The 21,686-nt window shown below is 35.7% G+C and overlaps 1 long non-coding RNA gene across 1 annotated transcript; it reads right to left on the bottom strand.

Annotated features, from left to right (window-relative positions):
* Window positions 1-11,117: 11,117 nt before the first annotated feature.
* On the bottom strand, window positions 11,118-11,450 carry LOC145163150 (uncharacterized). Its single transcript, XR_013739606.1, has 3 exons — window positions 11,370-11,450; window positions 11,224-11,290; window positions 11,118-11,133 (listed from the first exon to the last, which is right to left on the bottom strand). It is a non-coding gene; the product is annotated as an uncharacterized LOC145163150 (long non-coding RNA).
* Between the last annotated feature and the right edge of the window lie 10,236 nt (window positions 11,451-21,686).

Here is a 21,686-nt window from a genome sequence, read left to right as displayed (position 1 = left end):
GCCGAGTTGTTCTTGAGACTCGGCGAGTTGAGTCGGGGTGGCCCCGCGATTCATGCCAGGTGGAACTCGTCGAGTCAAGGGAAGTACTCGACGTGCCAAGAGAGGATCTAAAAGAGTCAGTGGACACGTGTAGACTCGCCGAGTCGCCCTAGTGCACTCGACGAGTCGGGTCAAAGTTTGACCGATGACCTTGTTGACTTTTAGGGTTGAGTACAGTTGTATTTACGAGAGTATTACTTTATGTGATTAGGCAGAGGCTAGATCACACTTCTTCCGAGTCAGCTATTTACCGAGACATCGTGGTGAGTCTTCTCACTATACTTTACCTTGAGTAGGTAATTAGAGTTATGTGACAGAGTTGTTGTATGCTATTTATGTGATGTGTTGCACTGCATTATTTCTATGTGATTTATGCCGTGTATATATCAGAGTATACCAGAGTTGGAACCGAAAGGTTCACAGAGCTAGGACCAGAGGGTCCACAGAGTTAGGGTCCAAGGGCCCGAAGAGTTATAGCCTCGAGTGGCTAGTATGTGTTATGTGTGGTATTTTGAGGAACTCACTAAGCTTTGTGCTTACTGTGTTTTGTGTTATGTGTTTCAGGTACTAGTGAAGATCGCGGGAAGGCGCCGGCATGATCAGTACACACACACACGCGGAGTTTTATATATATTATGATCTTGGGATTTTGACTTATGTTTGGATGTATGAAACAATGAGTTTTATAATATTATGAAATAAGGTGTTTTTAAAATGCGAAAATTTGTTTGAAAATTTTGGGTGTTACATTAATTGTCGACTAAATTAGGTTAGAAGTCGAATCCCCCTCCTTGCTGGCCAATAATCGCTATTTATAACCTTTGGGACCGACTTACGTACGCTGGGCGTAACTTGGTTTACGCAGGGCGTAGCAAGAGTTGTATCGCGATTGGGAAGTCTGGATAAACACCCAGTACGCTGGGCGTAACTTTAACTACGCTGGGCGTAGTAAGAGTTTCACCATTACGCTTGGCGTAATTATATATTACGTTGGGCGTAATAGCGGTTTTCAGCATTTTTTTGTTCTTTTAGCTTCTAAGTCCAATTTCCGCTCCAGTCTTTTCTTTTCCGCTCTATCGACAACTAATAGCTGCAAATCATAATTCAAAGCATTATAAGTACCTTTTAGTTCTAAAAGAGAATAATAAAGGTTAAAATATTAAGATATAATGTATAAAAATATATATATAAATACACATATCAGTTTGATCAAGACCACTCATATGAAATGAATATGATTTGGAGTTTCGAAAAGTGGTACTAAAACAAATGTTTCGTCAAAACTGGAACATAGTTCCCCGTCAATTCCTTAAGAAGATAGAATTTTGGGTTTCACTTTCATCACGGCCTCATGATGTCAGATCATTAACACAGAGTTTTGACATGTCTAAATCTTGATGGGTTGAATCAAATATCTCTTGGACATATGTCTTCGTGTGTGAAAGTGTAAGAAATTTGGTGATGAAAAAGATTGGTTCACGAAAAGAATTGTACCTCTGTTATATTGGACCAAACATACAACTCTTAACTCATTTGAGAAGAGTAAGGTAGCTCAGTTGACTAATGTGAATATACGCCTGACTTGGGAAGAAATTTTCGTATGAAAGATTTTATTAAGGCTTTCATAAACACACATTGAGTCTATAGAGGCTTGGGTCAACATGCTGCAGCATGCTTCTAGGTACAGTCTAACTAGTACAAAGTTGTCGAAATTGTACCTGCCCAAAGAAACACAAGCATAACCCTTGTATAACTTTCGTGAAATATGTACACAAAAAGACAAAGAACAAAATAACAAAAATCTTTTTGATATTTTTGATTTTTCGAAAAGAAAAAACACTACTAGAAAAACAACCTTTTACGACGCGCAATGTGTGTCGTAAAACGCTCAGACGACGCGCAAATCCGTGTCAAGGAAGGCCCTGTCATAACGAGAGACGACACGCTTTTGCGGGTCGTATATTTTTGACACGCATTTACGACGCGCGTTTACGACACGCATTGCGTATCAAGGAAGGCCCTGTCATAAAGGAAGATGACACACATTTGCGTGTCGTAACCTTACGACGCGCATTTACGACTCGCATTGCGTATCATTAAAGCCCCTGTCAAGAAAGGCCATGTCATAAATGAAGATGACACACATTTTTGCGTATCATAATTTTAAATGTTTAAAAAAATATTTTTATAGATTTACTAATTTTCAAATTAAATTTGTATTTAATGTCTCATAATAGAAAATAAAATATCATATACAAAAATACAATCTATTGCATAAAATTTAATGTCATACAAATAATCGTTCCATGGAAAGATAAAACGAATCAATAGAAGTTGTAACATTTACAAACTAATTAGATACAAGAAATATAAAAAAATATACCCTCAAATGCTTTTCAAAGTCTAATCTCCATTTCAGCTCTTCAACTCACTTCTCCAGTTTGTCCTTAGCTTCTCTAAGGGCTCCAGCGTCTCTTGTAGCCTGTGACAACATATTATAATTTTTTAATTACTATTTATTCTTACAATATTATAAAATTGTAATATACCAAAAATCAATTAATTTAATCTAATAACATCATGTCCAACAAGTTATCAAACAAATTGTAATACATTGATATTAAGGGGATATTGTAGTACATTGTTATTAAAGGGGTTTTCCCTAAATATATAACCTGATACTACATCGCTATTAAGGGACTCCTTGTTTCACATATCATGTCAAAAAATTCTTTGTGTCATTGGTTTGCCACCGGGCATGGATGGCAAGTAAGGGCTTGGAGCATTACCTTAAACAAAAAAAAAACTTTTATTAATCACACAATCACATAATGAGCTTTAATCTAGGAATCTTTATGTTACCAAAGGTGAAAACCATATACAATGGAGGGTGATTCTCTTTAATCACTAATCTTAAAGGAATCATTCATATTTGTTACACGGACTATTTTCAATTATGAGGATAAGAAGGGCATTTACGCCTTTTGCATAGACAATAGATCAGAACTAGTCCCTGTTCACCTTGTTCACTGACAATACTATCCTTATCCCTCGTTAACCTTCTCATCATGTTTAAAAAAATTGATGATTCTGATTTGAGTTCATAGAAAAATCTCCTATTCTGTTAGTATTAAACATTATTATTATAAACATCAAGGTGTTATTTCTGTCCGAGTCTGTTTCTATTCTAGATTAAATAAACCATCTTAATGAAATGAAATGACCATTTTACCCTTTCCAAAGAAGAGTTGGGAGGAAAGAAAAAAAGAAGGGAAAACAGGCATAAAATTAGTGTTTTAATACATTAAGCCTGAATTTTTGGTTTAACCCATCAAGTCATTCTGTGTAGAATAAATCAAGATTAAGTTCTTAACCCATTAAGCCCATTAAGTAAAAAAAACAACCCCTTAATCTAATAATATATATAGTATGTAAATGGATGTTTCTTTTTCACTTCATGCAGAAAGAACAACTTAATATAAAATTTTAAAAACGAGGCTTTCTCAATTAACCGAAGTAGAGTACTCTTTTCCCAAATACTTTACAACAAACATCCTTAATATGAGGAAATTATGAAACAAAGAAAAATGCATCACCTGGTTTTGCTCAAAGTAGTTTGAAAGCACGTTGTGTTCACCAAGAATTACTTCACCACTGTTGGGCTTTTGTAAACCCATAATTAACTTAAGTAGAGTGCTCTTTCCACAACCATTTGGCCCAATTATGGCAACTTTATCACCCCTTTCGATAGATATGTTAGCTTTTTTTAAAAGAACCTACAAAAACTCAAACCAGAGCATATCCTTACATATTTAATTATCACAAAGAAAATAAAAAACTTCAACCTTATTATTAATGAATTACCTTGTCTTCATAGCTAAATTGTAGATTCTTTATTGTCACAACATATCTTCCACTTCTTCCACGTTCTGGAGATCTGATCTATATTTATTTTTGGATGAATGGCTCGTCAACTTGTTCTTCCTCCTGAAGCTTCTCTAGTTTCTGAAAAAAAAAATCAAATAATATAACATTTAGTACTTGGTAATTCAAATAATATGTTGTATATAACTGGTTTCTTATATCTTTTATGTAAAGGCGTGGTCAACGTCTTCCCAGAGTCTTGGTCCTTGCACCTACCAGGGAATTAGCAAGGCAAGTAGAATCAGAGATCAAAGAGTTGTTGAGTGTGAATCCACAGAAAAGTTAGTCAAAAATGTTGATTAAAAAGGAATGGTGATCCGGTTCTTACGGACCATGTTTTGAGGCTTTTTTCTTAAAGTCTGGTTGAAGACCCGGCTGTGTTTTTTTTTGACTACTTCTGATTTCCATCTCTATATAAGAGATTACTCTGTATTTTGTAAATAAAAAGAAAAACCAACATCACTGAAGATAAATAAAAACTCCAAGTTACCCTCGTGTGGACGTAGGTCAGAAATAGACCGAACCACCTTAAATCTTTGTGTTCTTGTTAATCTATAATTCGTGAGCTGAGAGAGAGAGTTTCGTGTTCGTGTCTCGATCCTAACAAGTGGTATCAGAGCGTTGGTTTAGCTCCAGAAGGTGATTTTTAGTTTTTTGGTCGAAATTTGTTTTCGTCAAAAACGATTTTGGTGTATACCGTTGGAAAGGTCTCGTTCCGAAGATTCCGAAAATATTTTTTTCTGAATTTTTCGACCACCGGAAGACGTCCAAATCGCCGGTCAAAGGTTCGCCGGAATAGTGACCGGGAAAACCAGTTCGTCGGAGAAGACGACACTGTAGCGCCGGAGCCTTGCCGGAGAAGACGACACTGTACGCCGGAGCCTTGCCGGAGAAGACGACACTGTACGCCGGAGACCTGCCGGAGAAGACGACACTGTAGCGACACTGTAGCGTCACTGTAGCAGAATTTGAAAAACTCAGATTTGGTCCCTGAAGTTTCAGAAAATTGCAAGACAGGTCCCTGTTCTTTCAGAAAATTGCAAAAATGGCAGAAGATGGTAAAATCAAAATTGACAAGTTTGATGGAACCGATTATGGATTTTGGAAGATGCAAATTGAAGATATGTTGTATCAGAAAAGTTTGCATTTGCCTATGTTGGGCGAACAACCGGATGACATGTATGATGAAGAATGGAAGTTGTTGGATCGACAAGCCTTGGGTGTAGTTAGGCTTTCATTGGCAAAGAGTGTTGCGTATAACATTGTTAATGAAACAACTACTTATGGAGTATTTAAGGCTTTGTCCAACATGTACGAGAAGCCGTCCGCTTCCAACAAAGTGTTCCTCATCAAACAATTGGTTAACACCAAAATGAAGGAAGGCATGTCAGTTACCGCTCACATAAACGAGTTTAACTCGATTATCTCTCGTTTAGCCTCAGTTGCAATAAAGTTTGAAGATGAAGTACAAGCGCTCCTCCTTTTATCATCTTTGCCCGATAGTTGGTCAGGCACCGTCACAGCTGTTAGTAGTGCATCCGGCACTATTAAACTCACTTTCGAGAGTATTCGTGACTTGATTGTAAATGAAGATATCAGACGGAGAAGCAATGGTGAGACTTCTAATTCTAGTTCTAGTTCTTTATTGCATACAGAAAGTAGAGGAAGAAGAAACGAAAGAGGACGTAGTCGAGGCAGATCAAAGTCTAGAAAAAGGGGGCAGTCCAAGAACCGAAAAGATATTGAATGTTGGAATTGCAAAGAAAAAGGTCACTTTAGAAACCAATGTCCAAAACCACAAGCTGAAAAGAAAGAAGTACACAATGTATCCTCTGAAGAATCGGGAGATTTTCTCATATGCTGTGTTGAGAGCTCAATGGAATCCTGGATTATGGATTCGGGTGCTTCTTTCCATGCTGTCTCATGCCCAGATATGGTCAAGAACCTACAAACAGGTGACTTTGGCAAAGTTAGTTTGGCCGATGATCAAGTGATTGATATTACGGGTATAGGAGACGTAGATTTGAAGACCTCCATGGGAACCACCTGGACATTGAAAGATGTCAGGGTTATCCCAAACTTAAGGAGAAAGTTGATTTCAGTTGGTAAGTTGGATGATGAAGGACTTGATGTTCACTTTGGGGGTGGACAATGGAAAGTGATCAAAGGCAACTTGGTGATTGCCAAAGGAAAGAAGAAAGGCACTCTATACATGGTAGAGATACCTGGTGATGGTGTTCATGCAGTAACCACCAATCCGAGTCCATCTAATTTATGGCACCAACGACTCGGACACATGAGCGATAAGGGATTGAAGATGTTGGCTCAGAAAGGAAAGTTTCCAGACTTGAAGAAAGTCGAAACTGAATTTTGTGAATCTTGTGTTCTCGGGAAACAAAAGCGGGTTACTTTTGTAAAAACGGGGAAGACACCGAAAGCTCAGAAGTTGGAGCTTGTTCACTCGGATGTATTTGGACCAACACCAGTTTCATCTTTAGGAGGCAAAAACTACTATGTAACCTTTATCGATGATTCAACACGCAAGGTATGGGTCTATTTTCTTAAAAATAAATCTGATGTATTTGATACTTTTAAGATATGGAAATCTGCTGTTGAAAATGAAACTGATTTGAAGGTAAAATGCCTGAAGTCGGATAATGGTGGTGAATACATAAGCAAGGAGTTTGTTGACTATTGTGCCAAGCAAGGGATAAAGATGATCAAGACGGTCCCAGGAACCCCTCAGCAGAATGGTGTAGCTGAAAGAATGAATAGAACTCTGAATGAAAGGGCTAGAAGCATGAGGTTGAATTCTGGTTTACCTAAGACATTTTGGGCTGATGCAGTTAATACTGCAGCCTACTTGATCAACCGTTCACCGTGTGTTCCCTTGGATTTTAAATTACCAGAAGAAATGTGGCAAGGGAAGGAAGTAAGTCTCAAACACCTGAAAGTCTTTGGTTGTACTGCTTACAGTTTGTTAAAAGATGGTGACAGGGATAAACTTGATTCAAAGACCAAGAAGTGTACATTCATTGGTTATGGGTCGGATGAAATGGGTTACAGGCTTTGGGATAGTGAGAGCAGAAAGATAATCCGAAGCAAGAATGTCACCTTTAACGAAGCCGAGTTATACAAAGACAGAAACAACAAAAGTCCAGAAGATCAGAAGGAATATGTTGAGTTTGAAGGTGTTGAAAAGAAGAAAGAAGCTCCAGTCGAAATCCCTGAATCTGGGGATGATTCAGCTGACAGTGGGAGCTCAGGGGATAATTCCAGTAATGATTCTGAAGATGAAGAAACCAGTCCTCCAACTCCAGAGTCCCCAGTCACACCTCAATTTCAACTAAGAAGATCTTCCAGAGTCACAAGACCACCAAACAAATACTCACCATCTGTCAACTACATTCTTTTGACAGAAAACGGTGAACCCCAGTGTTACTCTGAAGCTATAGGGTTGAAAGATTCATTGCAGTGGGAGCTAGCAATGAAAGATGAAATGAAGTCGCTTGAGAAGAACAACACATGGCACTTAACAAAGCTTCCAGTTGGGAAGAAGGCTCTTCAGAATAAATGGGTTTTCAGGGTCAAGGATGAACATGATGGTACCAAACGGTACAAAGCAAGATTAGTAGTCAAGGGCTTTCAACAGAAAGAAGGAATTGATTTCAATGAAATATTCTCTCCAGTAGTGAAGATGACCACTATCAGACTTGTTCTCAGTATTGTAGCAGCAGAAAGTTTGCATCTAGAGCAACTAGATGTCAAGACAGCTTTTCTACACGGTGACCTAGATGAAGACATTTACATGACACAACCAGAGGGTTTTCAGGATAAAGGCAAAGGAAACTTGGTGTGTAAATTGAAGAAGAGTTTGTATGGTCTGAAACAAGCACCCAGACAATGGTATTTGAAGTTCGATAACTTCATGAGAAAAGTTGGTTACAAGAGATGTGACAATGATCATTGTTGTTACATCAAGAAGTTTAAGGGTTCTTATATCATTCTACTACTCTATGTAGATGATATGTTGATTGCCGGTTCAGACATGTCAGAGATCAAGAAGTTGAAGAAACAGATGTCTGAAGAGTTCGAAATGAAAGACTTGGGAGCTGCAAAGCAAATACTCGGGATGAGTATATTCAGAAACAAAGATGGTTCTTTAACACTATCTCAAGAAAAGTACCTTGAGAAAGTATTAGAGAAATTCAGCCTTAAAGATGCCAAGATCAGAAGCACACCTTTGGGAAGTCACTTTAAGCTTTCTAAAGCTCAGTCACCCAGATCAGATGAAGACAAGAAAGAAATGGCTAAAGTTCCTTATGCATCCGTAGTTGGTAGCCTCATGTATGCAATGGTATGGACGAGACCAGATATAGCTCATGCAGTGGGAGTTGTTAGTAGATTCATGTCCAATCCGAGAAGAGAACATTGGGAAGCAGTTAAATGGTTGTTGAGATACTTGAAAGGGACTTCAAAGACGACATTAAATTTTAAGGGAAAAGACGTAGTTCTGAATGGTTATGCAGATGCAGATCTTGGTGGTTGTAAAGATTCATACAAAAGCACCACAGGGTATGTCTTTACAGTGGGCGGCACTGCAGTAAGTTGGATGTCCAAACTACAGAAAAGTGTTGCCCTTTCAACCACAGAAGCAGAGTATATGGCAGTTGCTGAAGCAAGCAAAGAGCTTATATGGTTGAAGAATTTTCTCAACGAACTTGGCAAAGAACAAGATGATTGTGCATTATTTTGTGACAATCAAAGTGCAATTCATCTTGCAAAGAATCCCGTCTTCCATTCGAAGACAAAGCACATACAGTTGAGATATCACTTCATCAGAGAAAGAATTAATGATGGCACTCTGAAGTTGAATAAGATCAAAGGAACTGAAAATCCAGCTGATATGTTGACTAAGGTTGTCACCTTAGAAAAGTTGAAGCTTTGCATAGCTTCAACTGGCCTTCAGGATAATTGAAGAGAAGGCCGGGTAACTAGGATGGAGTCAAGATCAAAAGTGTTTTACAGAAATACAGATGCACAGTTGAAGCACAAGTGAAGATTGTTTCGTGGCTTCAAGTGGGAGATTGTTGAGTGTGAATCCACAGAAAAGTTAGTCAAAAATGTTGATTAAAAAGGAATGGTGATCCGGTTCTTACGGACCATGTTTTGAGGCTTTTTTCTTAAAGTCTGGTTGAAGACCCGGCTGTGTTTTTTTTTTTGACTACTTCTGATTTCCATCTCTATATAAGAGATTACTCTGTATTTTGTAAATAAAAAGAAAAACCAACATCACTGAAGATAAATAAAAACTCCAAGTTACCCTCGTGTGGACGTAGGTCAGAAATAGACCGAACCACCTTAAATCTTTGTGTTCTTGTTAATCTATAATTCGTGAGCTGAGAGAGAGAGTTTCGTGTTCGTGTCTCGATCCTAACAAGAGTCTGCTCCATATTTGAGCATTGTTTGTGTCTATGGTGGCGTGTCATATAATTCACAGCAAAATGCATTGTCTCGTGGAGTTGATGTGATGTTGGAACACCAGAAAGACTTATTGATCTTTTTGACAGTAACACCCTAAATTTGGTGGAGGTTCAGTTCTTGGTTCTTGATGAATCTGATCAAATGTTTGTTGTTGGTTTTGAGGAAGAAGTAGAGCATATATTGGAAAAGCTTCCATCACAGAGGCAAAACATGCTTTTTTCAGCAACAATACCTGGTTGGGTCAAGAAACTCTCAAGGAAATATCTCAACAGTGTAATGTCTGTTAAGTAGAAAAAAACAGAAAAACATACATTTTTCTTTAATCAAAAAAACAAATCATAGCTATCTAACCTCTCACAAAGTGAATTCCACTTCTGCCCCTGTAATAAAATTCAAAACATCAAACAGTACCATTTTTAAACAAGTCAAGGGTAATGATGTCAGATTGTTGATTACCAAAAATGACGCCACAATGTCGTTGTTGCCTGTATCTGCCTAAAATAAATGAGGGATATTAACCAATGTAGAGTTGAATATATATGTTGTTGAGATAGTAATCATGTCAAGTGTTAGTGCAACAGGGGTTGTATTGCCAAAAATAACCCAGGTTATGGCTAACACTTTAATGAAAAAAAATAAAAAGAAAACGCATGTAGCCTAATACTGTAGACCAAATTTGAATTGAATTTAAAGAAAGAGTGTGAAGAACTCCTGCAAGCTTAGTGTTCAAGTTAAAACAAGTAGGGTTTCCCATTAATCGTGCACAGCTTATTAGTGGTTTGTAACATCACTAGTGAAGGTCAAAATAGTCAAACAAGCGGAATTTGCATGTGTCAGCAATGTAAGGCCAAAAAGGTTCCCTAAAAGCACATCGATAACTATACTCAACCACGTGGAATGTTTTTGTAGTGAAGCTTTCTTTGCATAACTTGTTCATACAAGTTGTTCCGACTTATTGGATGCCATAGGTTCGTTAATAAAATATGAAGATTTCCAGTCACATAGCCTCTCCTGCTCTATACCTAATTATTGGAGGCATAATAATAAAAAGTTACCTGTTTCCAAGCATTTTGGTATTCTAGAAGTTCAACGATGTTATGGCGGATGTTAAACTTGTCATAAAACTGCATAACAGTGAAAAAATATGGTTAAATTGTGAGGAATAATAGCAACCTACAGATCCAATTTTTTGAGCGATGAATGTTGGAAATCAAAAAAGATTGGAAATCACCATTAAATTAAGTAATCATGAATTCCTATATGGGTAATTTAGTAACTGTGAAAGAATTAAGATGAAATGGAAAACATCCCTATCAAGTGTTCGAATGTCTAATAATCATACAAAACCATCAACAAAGCTAGTTGAATATTGACCTCTATGAACTTGAGAAGCAGCCTAAAAGAGACAATACATACATATTCATACAAAAAAATATTAGAAACAATATCAAATAATTAAATAATAATAATAATATAAAAAAATGGGGCTAAACACACAGGTTTGTTTCATACAGAAGCTATTTAACAACTAGTGAAGTCTGGTAAAACGGAGATTTTGAATTTGAACAGGTCTAAAGGCAGGAAGTTTGTACGACGCGCATCAACACGCATTTGCTTATATCAGATGCTTCAAGATCCTGAGCAGAGTATGCATTCACAAGCTTTCCTATCTCCCTTCTCTTGTATCTGATAATATATTAATATATACCTATGTATTAATAATTTGGATATAATGAATAATTTAGAATTAAATTCGATTTTGAGCAAGAAAATGACCTTCCTTGGGGACGTGTAGTTTTTTCACTATTGTCCTTTGGTAAGTCTGTTTCTTCATCATCATCCTCTGAGATAAGAAAACAAGGATCATGAGTTAACAAATACTAAAGCTTCATCACGATTACAAATCAGTTACTTAAGCATACCTTCATCATGTTTTGTTTGTGTTGCTTGCTGTCAAAATATACATGAAATTTTGATTAATAAGATAATTTATGTGAATAAACTTTAAAAAAAAAAGAGAGAACAGGCTCAGGTGAAGAAAATTGAAGAAATTACAACTTTCAACTTTTTGAGAATATTATCAACCTGTGTAGTATCAAATCCCCATTCGTTTGGCTTATCTAAACCACCACCTGTTTTGCATTCAAGTTAGTGGCAAAAAAAAAAAACAACTTCATTTATACTTTCATACTGTGAGAGTGTGAGGCAAAATCACAAAGCAGAGACTGAAAAAAATGCTAGCCAGCATGTCTAACATTGTGCTTATTAAAAGAAATCACTTCATCTGTGTTATTGTTACATGAGCACCCATATTAGCCAGCCGTAAACGAGAAGTAAATGAGGTTGTTGATGTGTCGTCGTGTTATTGGCCAGCCGCTTCAGTGGGAGTTAAGTGAATGAAGTTATATATGCCTGTCTTCTGTCCTCTCTCCTATTATCTTAAGTCAGGTGTCCATGGCAATTGCTTCAACAAGATGAAGCAATTTATGAGGTGACTTGGGTTTATGAGAAGGTCCTGTTAATCTATTGTTGTTGCTGTTGCTGTTGTTGCTCTCTTTTGGTATTCCTAAACCCGTGTTTCCAAGTACTTTTCTCACTTCATTTGCCAATTTTATCATCATGTCGTCTTCATGACCTAATTATATACAAACCATAATTTAGATATGCTTCAAGGAGATAAGCAAGAATCTAGTGGGGCAAAAACAAAAGCTGACACAGGGCAATTAAGTAATTTAACAAATAAATAAAAAGAATAAAAGACAAGGGGAAGATTAACATACCAATATCAAAAATAGCTTTCTCCAGAAAGAAAATGTAGTCTCTGTTGTTTCCACATGGACCAGTAGCAGTCGCAATTTGTCTGAAAATTTACACTAATAAGAAAAAGACTAAAATAGCTTCGATAGAATGATATAAAGTATGATAAGTAAATTACTTGGCCATAACAATCAAGAAACATAATTGGGAGTAGTCAAGGTTGCATACTTCTTCTTGTTACCATATTTGGTAGTGATGACCCTCAAGCTGCCACTGATGCCAAAAAGCTCTTGGATAATCTCTCTATTCTTCATCAGAATATCGTGAAAACGGCCAAAGCTAATTATTTTGAACCTTTACTTCATCTTATTTCTTTAGGTAAACAATAATCTCTTATGCCTGTAATTAATGTCCAATAAAAAGTGATAATGAACCAAGAATCAACACAGGATCTGAAACTGTTCAACGGGAAATGGCGGGGACATTATCAAAAGTTGAGATGCAATTTACAAACAAAACACTCGCAGGTTACATTATGATTTACTTTAAGGTAATAAGGTAACATAACTTGACCCCTCTCTATCTGAGGCTCTGACAACTACCACCAACCAAGAAATAAAGAAAGAAAAAATCTTTATATCTATAATATATCAAAATCGAGATCCATGAATGAATTTAAATAAAGTTGCAAGTAGAGTAGAGTACATATATCATATATGACATACTATATGATGAAACTAAAAGTTGAGGTTTTAGTTAGTAGTCATATAACAAATAAAACATACAAGTTGTTGAAGTTGACTTGAGCTAGCTAGCGTTCCCAACCATAAGGCCTTCTTCTTTCTCTGGATGATCAATAAATACCCGAAAGTCTGAATTCATATCCAATTAAAGTAGTCCATATTGATTATAGGAGAGGAAGGTACTCAATAGTATTCAACATAACCAGATAAACATTCAAAGAAAATCTCTTTGTTATCAGAGAATATATATTTTATTAGAGAAAAGTCATTTGTACCCTCATGGAGCATCTACCGCCAACAAAATTATAGTAAATTAATTTAGGTCCATTATGATTTCAAAGTTAGTAACTGATTTCAATATGCTAGCTTAATTATCAAACCAATAATTCTATGATGATATTCACAAGGCAGTTAGCCAGGTCACTCAAACATTATTGATCTAAGTGCCAATAATCACGTGATTACTTTCAAAATGTGCAATTTAAACACCCCTAGCATACAGATACTATATACTTATAAGAAACAAAAGCTATTTTGAAAGCTTTTAGTAGAATAACAGAAAATTATATAAACTTGTGAAAAAATTGATCATTTATGCCTAATTAAGACCGCAAATTGCCCCAATACAGAACACACAATTGAAAAATGAATGAAATTTTCAAATATTTTTAGGAGGAATAAAAAGGAAACGATCAGAACCTTTTAGCTCTATTGGGAGCGATCACGGTGAGAACTCGCTAGTTTATCAGGTGCAAGTGCATTCTTTGAATTATGTAAAATTAGCAACATGGAATCCCATCCGGACAAGACACATACGAATATTGTACAAATGATGTCCCATTGATATGAACCTTACTAACGAAGGATTTCTAGTTTGGGTTGTACTATATGTGAGAGCCTTCTATAAGACCTTTTACAAACAGCTAGAGGGATCTTAGTTATATGCCTGCAAAGAATGTATCATACATTTGTTAATTCTACATTTAAGAATCCAACGACATAAAATAGTTTTAGTTTTTTTATTTTTAAATTTCAAATGAAAACTGATGTGGTTTGTAATGAAAAATGTATATTATCAGCATCAAAATTGAATTTTTAGCAAGGATGAGAGGAATAAAAACCCCTAGATTAGAAGATGAAGAACATTGAGTAAAAAAGATGATTCATTGCCTATATTGAAAAACGCTTACCAGAGAGATGAAAGCATAATTGAAGTGCAAAATTTATCTACTCGGTTTATGGCCCTGTCTGTGAATATCATGTGGGATTTTGCACATGTCCTCATTTGAAGGGAATAATACTGTGTAATCCCTCTTCCTTCCCTTCAACAATCAAATGCCAAAAATCAACAATAATACATCGAGGTTGAAAAAACACAAAAATCAAAAGCAACTGAAATATATGTCTCTGAATAAATTAAGGAGGGAAAATTGTTGATGTTCAAAAACCATATATTTATTTACCAGAGGAAAACTGGAAAAGTAATTGAAATTAAGTATAAAGGGTAAGAAAACACCTATCGCTAGCATCCTCTATGGTTTTAAATTTCTCCATCAACTTCGATGTTACATAAAAGGACTGGCACCCTAAAACAAGAAAAAGAAAAAATGCCATGACGGTGAAGAAGACAAATCTGGATGAAGAAGAGAATGATTTTGTGCTGAAATGCAAAAGATAAAATAGAACTATTTAGGGTTCGTACCAAAGCAGTCTAGGCCTACTTAAGGATCAAAGTGTCGCAAGGAAAAGGGTGGAGAAGAAAACAGGGTACCGGCCACTACCGGGGAATCGTTGTTGGAAACAGTGGTGAGAATTAGTAGCAGTTTTTTGAATGGAGAAAATATTGGAGGCGAAGCTGGTATACTGAGGTAACCCTACCCAAGGAAATATGAATTCACCTTGAATCTTATCCAGAACAGATTTGGATTCGATTCTGCCATATGTGATGCTTCAGGACCGATACAGGCGTTGGCAGTGCAACATGGTGGTGGATGAAGCGTTCGTCGATAGGGCCGGTGCGCTGCCGCTGTGTGAGTCCAAAAGAGACGGTGAGTGTTGGAGGCGGTGGTAGTGGGTTAGGGCAGAGATGAAGGATGTGAGATATGAGAGAATGATAGTCCTCGTGACGTTCTTGAAAAAAAAAGCCCTAGTTTTGTTCCCCATTTTGTAATAGGAACGCATGTTTAATAATTATAAAGCGACATGGTGCACAGGACACGCGCTTATGATGGGTGTCTTCCGTGTTTTTATTTTTATTTTTTTCTGACACAAAATCTAGGGCGCGCACAAATGCGCGTCCTAAATCCTTCAAAATTTTGGAGAGATGACATTATTTTTACGTTACACACTTTTGCGTATCGTAAATCCATGCGCGTCATAAATTGCGTGTCATTAAAGGCCTTTTTTCTAGTAGTGAAATATTTTTGTGTTTTTGTAAGTTTTTCGAAAAAAAAGACAATTAACAAAAGAAAATCTTTTTGGATTTTGTGATTTTTTTTAAATAGAATGACAAAACAAAAATAAAATCTTTTTATAGTTTTTGATTTTTTGAAAATAAAACTAAGATACTAATGAAAAATTTGGAAATCTAACGAATATCTTAAAAACTATCAAAAATTTGTTAAACAAACGAAACTTTGACAATTAGACAAAAATTTGACAAACTAACGAAAATGTGTATCCCAAGAGCCAAAATCCTTAATGTAACGAAGACGAAGCATGTCGAAGTGTTGACTAGGAACAGTAACCTCTGAAATGGTTAATACTATCAGCCTCTGAATGAATCATGATGACCTCTGAATCGACACATTTGTATAACACTTCGTTGTTATACATTCGAAAACATTCCTGGAACTGAACATGCTTCGATCATTCCCAATCCTGTCAAAATTCGAACAAATGATTTTTCATCCAAAGCTTTTGTAAAAATATCAGCAAGCTGATCAGTTGTTTTTACAAAATAGACTTCAATGTTGCCATCTTCCACATGATCTTTGATAAAATGATAACAAAGAGCAATATGTTTTGTTTTCGAATGTTGTACTGGATTATGACAAATACGTATAACACTTTGTGAATCACAGTACAATGGAATCTTTTTCATATTAATGGCATAATCTCTCAACTGACTCTGGATCCAAATAATTTGTGATGTACAAGCAGTAGCTGCAACATATTCAACTTCAGCAGTAGAAATCGAAACACACGTCTGCTTCTTCGACTGCCAACTAACCAACTTTCCATCCAGAAATTGACAACCACCACTTGTGCTTTTTCGATCCAAAGTACACCCTCCAAGATCTGCATTTGAAAATGCCTGAATGAAGAATCCTGATATCGAAGGATACCGCAATCCTAATGAAATTGTTCCCTTGAGATAACAAAAGATATTCTTCATAGCAGTTAAATATGGTTCTCGTGGATTTGCTTGATACGTAGCACAATTACATACAGGAAACATGATATCAGGTCTACTTCCAGTAAGATAAAGCAATGAACCTATCATGCTCCTGTACAAGGTAAGATCAACCGCAGGCGTTTCTAACGAAGGTGATAGCCTTATGCCAACCGCCATTGGTACTCTTAACTTCGTGCTATTTGTCATTCCAAATTTTTCGAGCAAATTCCTTGTATATTTTTCCTGATTGATGAAAATGCCTTCTCTGCTTTGATAAATGTTTAAGCCAAGAAAATTATTGATTTTACCCATCATGCTCATTTCGAACTGGGTTTTCATCAAATTTTCAAATTCACTAGACAAAGCAGGGTCAGTAGAGCCAAAAATAATATCGTCGACATAAATTTGAACAAGCATTAGATGATTCCCAACTTTCTTTCGAAATAATGTGGGGTCAACTGATCCTTGTTTAAATTTCGACTGTTTTAAGAAACTGGTAAGAGTTGCATACCATGCTCTTGGTGCTTGTTTTAACCCATATACAGCTTTATCTAAAATGTACACATGATCAGGATGCATTTCATTTACGAAACCTGGAGGTTGTTCAACGTAAACAGTTTCTTCGAGTTCACCATTGAGAAACACACATTTCATATCCATTTGATAGACATCGAAATCCTTATGAGCTGCATAAGCTAAAAATATTCGAACAGCCTCGAGTCTTGCAACAGGGGCAAAGGTTTCTTCATAATCAATCCCTTCTTGTTGCGAATATCCTTTTACAACTAGTCGTGCTTTATTTCGTACAATATTTTCATCCTTGTCGGTTTTGTTTTTGAAAATCCATTTTAACCCGACAATAGAAACATTTTCAGGTTTAGGAATTAATCTCCAAACCTTGTTTTAATCGAATTCAGCCAGTTTGGATTGCATTGCAACAACCCAATCTGAGTGTTCCATTGCAACCTTAACTGTCTTTGGTTCAATTTTTGAGATGAAAACATTGAACATGCAAAATTCTTGATAAGTATTTAATACCTCATTCTTTGCACGAATTTGAACTCTTGTTAATACTCCATCTTGAGGATTCCCAATGACTTGATCTTTCGGATGAGTCCTTGTCCATTTCTCTAACGGTGGATATGCCGGATCAAATTCCAAAGGTGCATCTTCGTACATCTCTTGATTTTCAGATCCTGCCACAAAAACATTATCATTTAGATCATGAAACTCATCATTTTGATTAAGATTTATTGTATCAGTTTCTTCATGCTCCTCCTCAACAAGATTATCATTTTGATGCTCCCTCTCAACTAGATGCTCCCCCTCAACAACTTCATCAATTCTCCCATTCTCCCCCTCGAAAGAATGCTCCCCCTCAACCAGAGTATTCGAATCCAAGTGCTCCCCCTCAACTGGATGATTATGCATACTTTCGATAACTCCTGGAGAATTAGTTGTTGAATTAACATATACAATTGTTTGAGGGATTTCCAAGTCATCAGTATGCTTCGAAGATTCAAAGTGATGATTATCATTCGTATGAACTTCAGCATTCACAGCCCTGTCAGGAATACCAAAAATTAAATCATCATCAAAGTCAGATGAATTTGATTCTTCAGTTTCATCAGATGATTCATTAATAATTGGTTTTTGTTCAAATTGCTTTTCAACTTGTTTGACATAATAATCATCAAAAGTAAGATTGAATGTCTCTTCAACTTTTCGTGTGCGCTTATTTAACACTCTGTATGCAACCGAATTGTGTGAATATCCCAAAAATATGCCTTCGTCAGCCTTAGCTTGAAATTTTGAAAGGCTATCTTTAAGATTCATTAAAAAACACTTGCAACCAAAAACATGAAAGAATTTGACATTAGGTTTTCGGTTATTGATGATTTCATACGGAGTGATATTGAATCGTCGATGAATGAAAGATCGATTTTGAGTGAAACATGCTGTCGATACTGCTTCAGCCCATAGATATTGAGGAAGATTCGCATATGTTAACATTGTTCTTGCTGCTTCGCAAAGTGACCTATTTCTTCTTTCAACCACACCATTTTGCTGAGGTGTATAGGGCGAAGAGAAGTTATGCGAAATTCCTTTGTCAGTTAAGTACGAATCCAGCATATTGTTTTTGAACTCAGAGCCATTATCACTTTTGATTTTTCGAACATTCTTTTTCAAACTCATCTCAATTTTCTTGATAAAATTAATCATTGTTTGAGCGACTTCAGATTTTAACCTGAGAAAATACACCCAAGTGAATCGAGAAAAATCATCAACAATAACCAAAATGTACCGTTTCTTGTTGAGAGTTTAAACAGTTGATGGTCCACAAAGGTCAATATGAAGAAGTTCCAACGGTTCCACAATTTTCGAATCTATCACAATTAGATTTCCTTTCCTATGTTGTTTCCCTTGTTCCCAAGTTGCACATAAGGTATCATTGTCAAACTTTAGTACAGGTAAACCTCGAACAAGATCATCAACAACCAATTTATTCAAATTTCGAAAGTTTAAATGTGATAAAAGTCGATGCCATAGCCAGCTGATGTCTGAGGAAGCTTTCGAAAGTAAGCACACTGAGGGTTTGCCGATGATCGGTTTGATATCAAGAGTAAACATGTCACCATGTCGTTTGGACTTGAGAAAAACTTCGTTAGTGTCAACATTCGAAATGATGTTGCCTTCTTTGTTAAACACCACTTGATTACCAGTGCCCACAACAAGTTGTGAAACACTTATCAAGTTATGTTGAAGACCTTCTACATAAGCAACACGATTAACAGTGAACTTTCCATTCGTGACTTTGCCATATCCTTTCACCTGGCACTTATGATTGTTTCCAAACTTCACAACACCTGTATTTTCCAAGCTTCGAAAATCTCGCAGATTTTCCTTTCGTCCAGTCATGTGACGTGAGCATCCACTATTGATATACCATTTCTCATCATATTGCTCGTCACATAGCACCTGCGATCAATGAAAAAATTTAGGTACCCAAGGCTGTTTGGGTCCTTGGATATTAGTTGTGAAAACAGAATGAAATGCAGAACTTTTAACCCAATCACAAACTTTAGTTTTGAGACTATCAATTATGTCCACATCACTAGGTAAACGAACAGAAACATAAGTCTTTGTTAGTTTGGGATTGTCACTGACTCATGCCTTCGTCTTTTTAGATTGTGTATGAACATGCTTTTCTTTTGAAACTGGTTGCCAAGTTTTTACCGAAACATTCGAATCTTTTGAAGATGAGCTTTCAGTTGACGAAGTATTCACATAATGCTCATAAGCTTCGTGAATTTGTTGTTGAGAATATTTCCTTGATTGATACATCCGTCCTTTTCCTTCAAGCCAATGATCAATGTTTTTGTCACGAGACAACCCTTTTGTGTACGAAACTTTTAAGGTTTGTTTCCCTGAAGGATTTGAACAATTCGGTTTTTGTCGGAAGAAATCAACATTTGATTTAGGTCGAAATGCCATGGCGTATCGACTTCCATCATTGTTTCCAACGCTTATATTTTGAGAAAATCGATTTGGAAATTTTTGTTTTTGAGAAAACCTTGTTTGTTGATTAGAAGAAAATCTTTGTGTTAAGGGTTAATTTTGAACACTCTTTGAGGTATTTTTGTTATCTTTGGAAAATGTTGCTTTTGAAACTTTCGAAGAATTTGTTTTTGGATAGAATTCATATTTAGTTTTATTTGTTTGAGCGAGATTTTTCTTTTGATCTGAATGAAGTGCTGAGTGCGAAGACTTGTTTGTTGGATTAATGTCTAAGTCCATAACTATATTTGGTATCTACTTGACCCGACCCGGCATGGTCCATTTGGGTTGCACTTCACCGGCACAATTTATATGGATAGTCTTTTGAGAATAGTATATTTATGATTTATATTAATATATTATAAGTTCTAATATATTAATATGGAATCATATTATTTAATTAGTATTGATCAAGAATTAATTTAGAATTAATTAAGTGATCAAAAAGAACTAATTAAATATGGACTCTTATATATATGGAATGGGCCAAGTTCATTTAGGTTGGGCTAAGCTTTCATGGATGGTCCATGGAGCTTTTAACCCATGGATCCTATGTAAATGAAAGGTCATGGGTATTAGGGTTTACATGGATGTAACCCTAATCCTCCATAATATATAAAGGGGTCCTTGGCTCACAAAATTGGCACAAGTGTGTGAAAATAAGAGTGGGCCGATTTTAGTGTGCATACATATTCTCTCAAGTTCTTCCAAGGTGTTTTGGTGATTTGTGATTCCATTTGAGGCTTCCACACTATTGGGGCTAAGCTCTTAAAGCTTGAAGACATCAAGCTACATCAAAAGGTATGTCATCTAACTAGAACTTTGTAGTATAGGTGCTTCATAATATGCTAGTTAGGATGAAACCTTGGAATAGTTAATATTTGCATGTATAATAGAGAAAACGTAGATCCAAGGTTTATAGGGTTGCATGTACACCATAGGAGTGTTAGAATGCTCAAAACCCAACAGTGGTATCAGAGCCAGGTTGTTTTCTGTTATATTGATGCAAATGTTTTATTTTCAAGTTGGAAAAAAAAAGGAAAAAAAACATGATGTTTGTCAAATTTTAAGATAATTACTTGTTTTGTGAAAAATGAATTATTTGTAAAATTTGAATCATTTGTTATATGAGTTGAATTAGGTCAAATTTAGTTAAAGATAAAATGATATGATTATTTTATTAGTTTTAAAAGTTTGATCTAAATGTTTTAAGGAGTTACAAATTTTGTCATAAAATTTTGGAGCTAAAAAGTTTTTTTTAAAGTTGTGATCTTAAGGGTTTTTGAAACTTCCATAAGTTATGGATATGAATGTTTTTTTTTTAAAAAAAAAAATTTGATTCAAAGTTTTTATGGAGTTACAAAATTTGGTGTTAATGTTTTAAAGAATTCCATAACTTGTTCTTAAGTTATGGAACATGGAAAGTTTCATCATAAAACACCATTAATTCCATAAGTTATGGAATCCAAAGGTTTTCAAGAATTACAAAACTTGCCCTGAAGTTTTGGAATTTGAGAAAAGTTTTTTATGAAAAAAAGAATTGAATTCTAAAACTCTTGGGTTCATAACTTAAACAATTAATTAAATGGTTTTAATTTTGAGTTTAATAATTTGAATTATGATGTTTTGTTGAATAGTTCAAATTAACTCTTATGGACTTTATTAATAGTTAATTAAAAGAGTATTATTAATCCATAAATATATGGTTTGAGTTTAATTAAATTAAAAGTCTAGTTTAATTAATAGATTAAACCACCAAGTATTTTAAATGTCTAAAATACACT

This window comes from Lactuca virosa, chromosome 3 (assembly GCF_052849685.1).
Source record: "Lactuca virosa cultivar CGN04683 chromosome 3, Lactuca_virosa_CGN04683_v6, whole genome shotgun sequence".
In the NCBI taxonomy this organism is placed as follows: Eukaryota; Viridiplantae; Streptophyta; class Magnoliopsida; order Asterales; family Asteraceae; genus Lactuca; species Lactuca virosa.
Note: the sequence above shows the minus strand (reverse complement) of the source record. Positions and strands in the feature narration are given on the sequence as shown.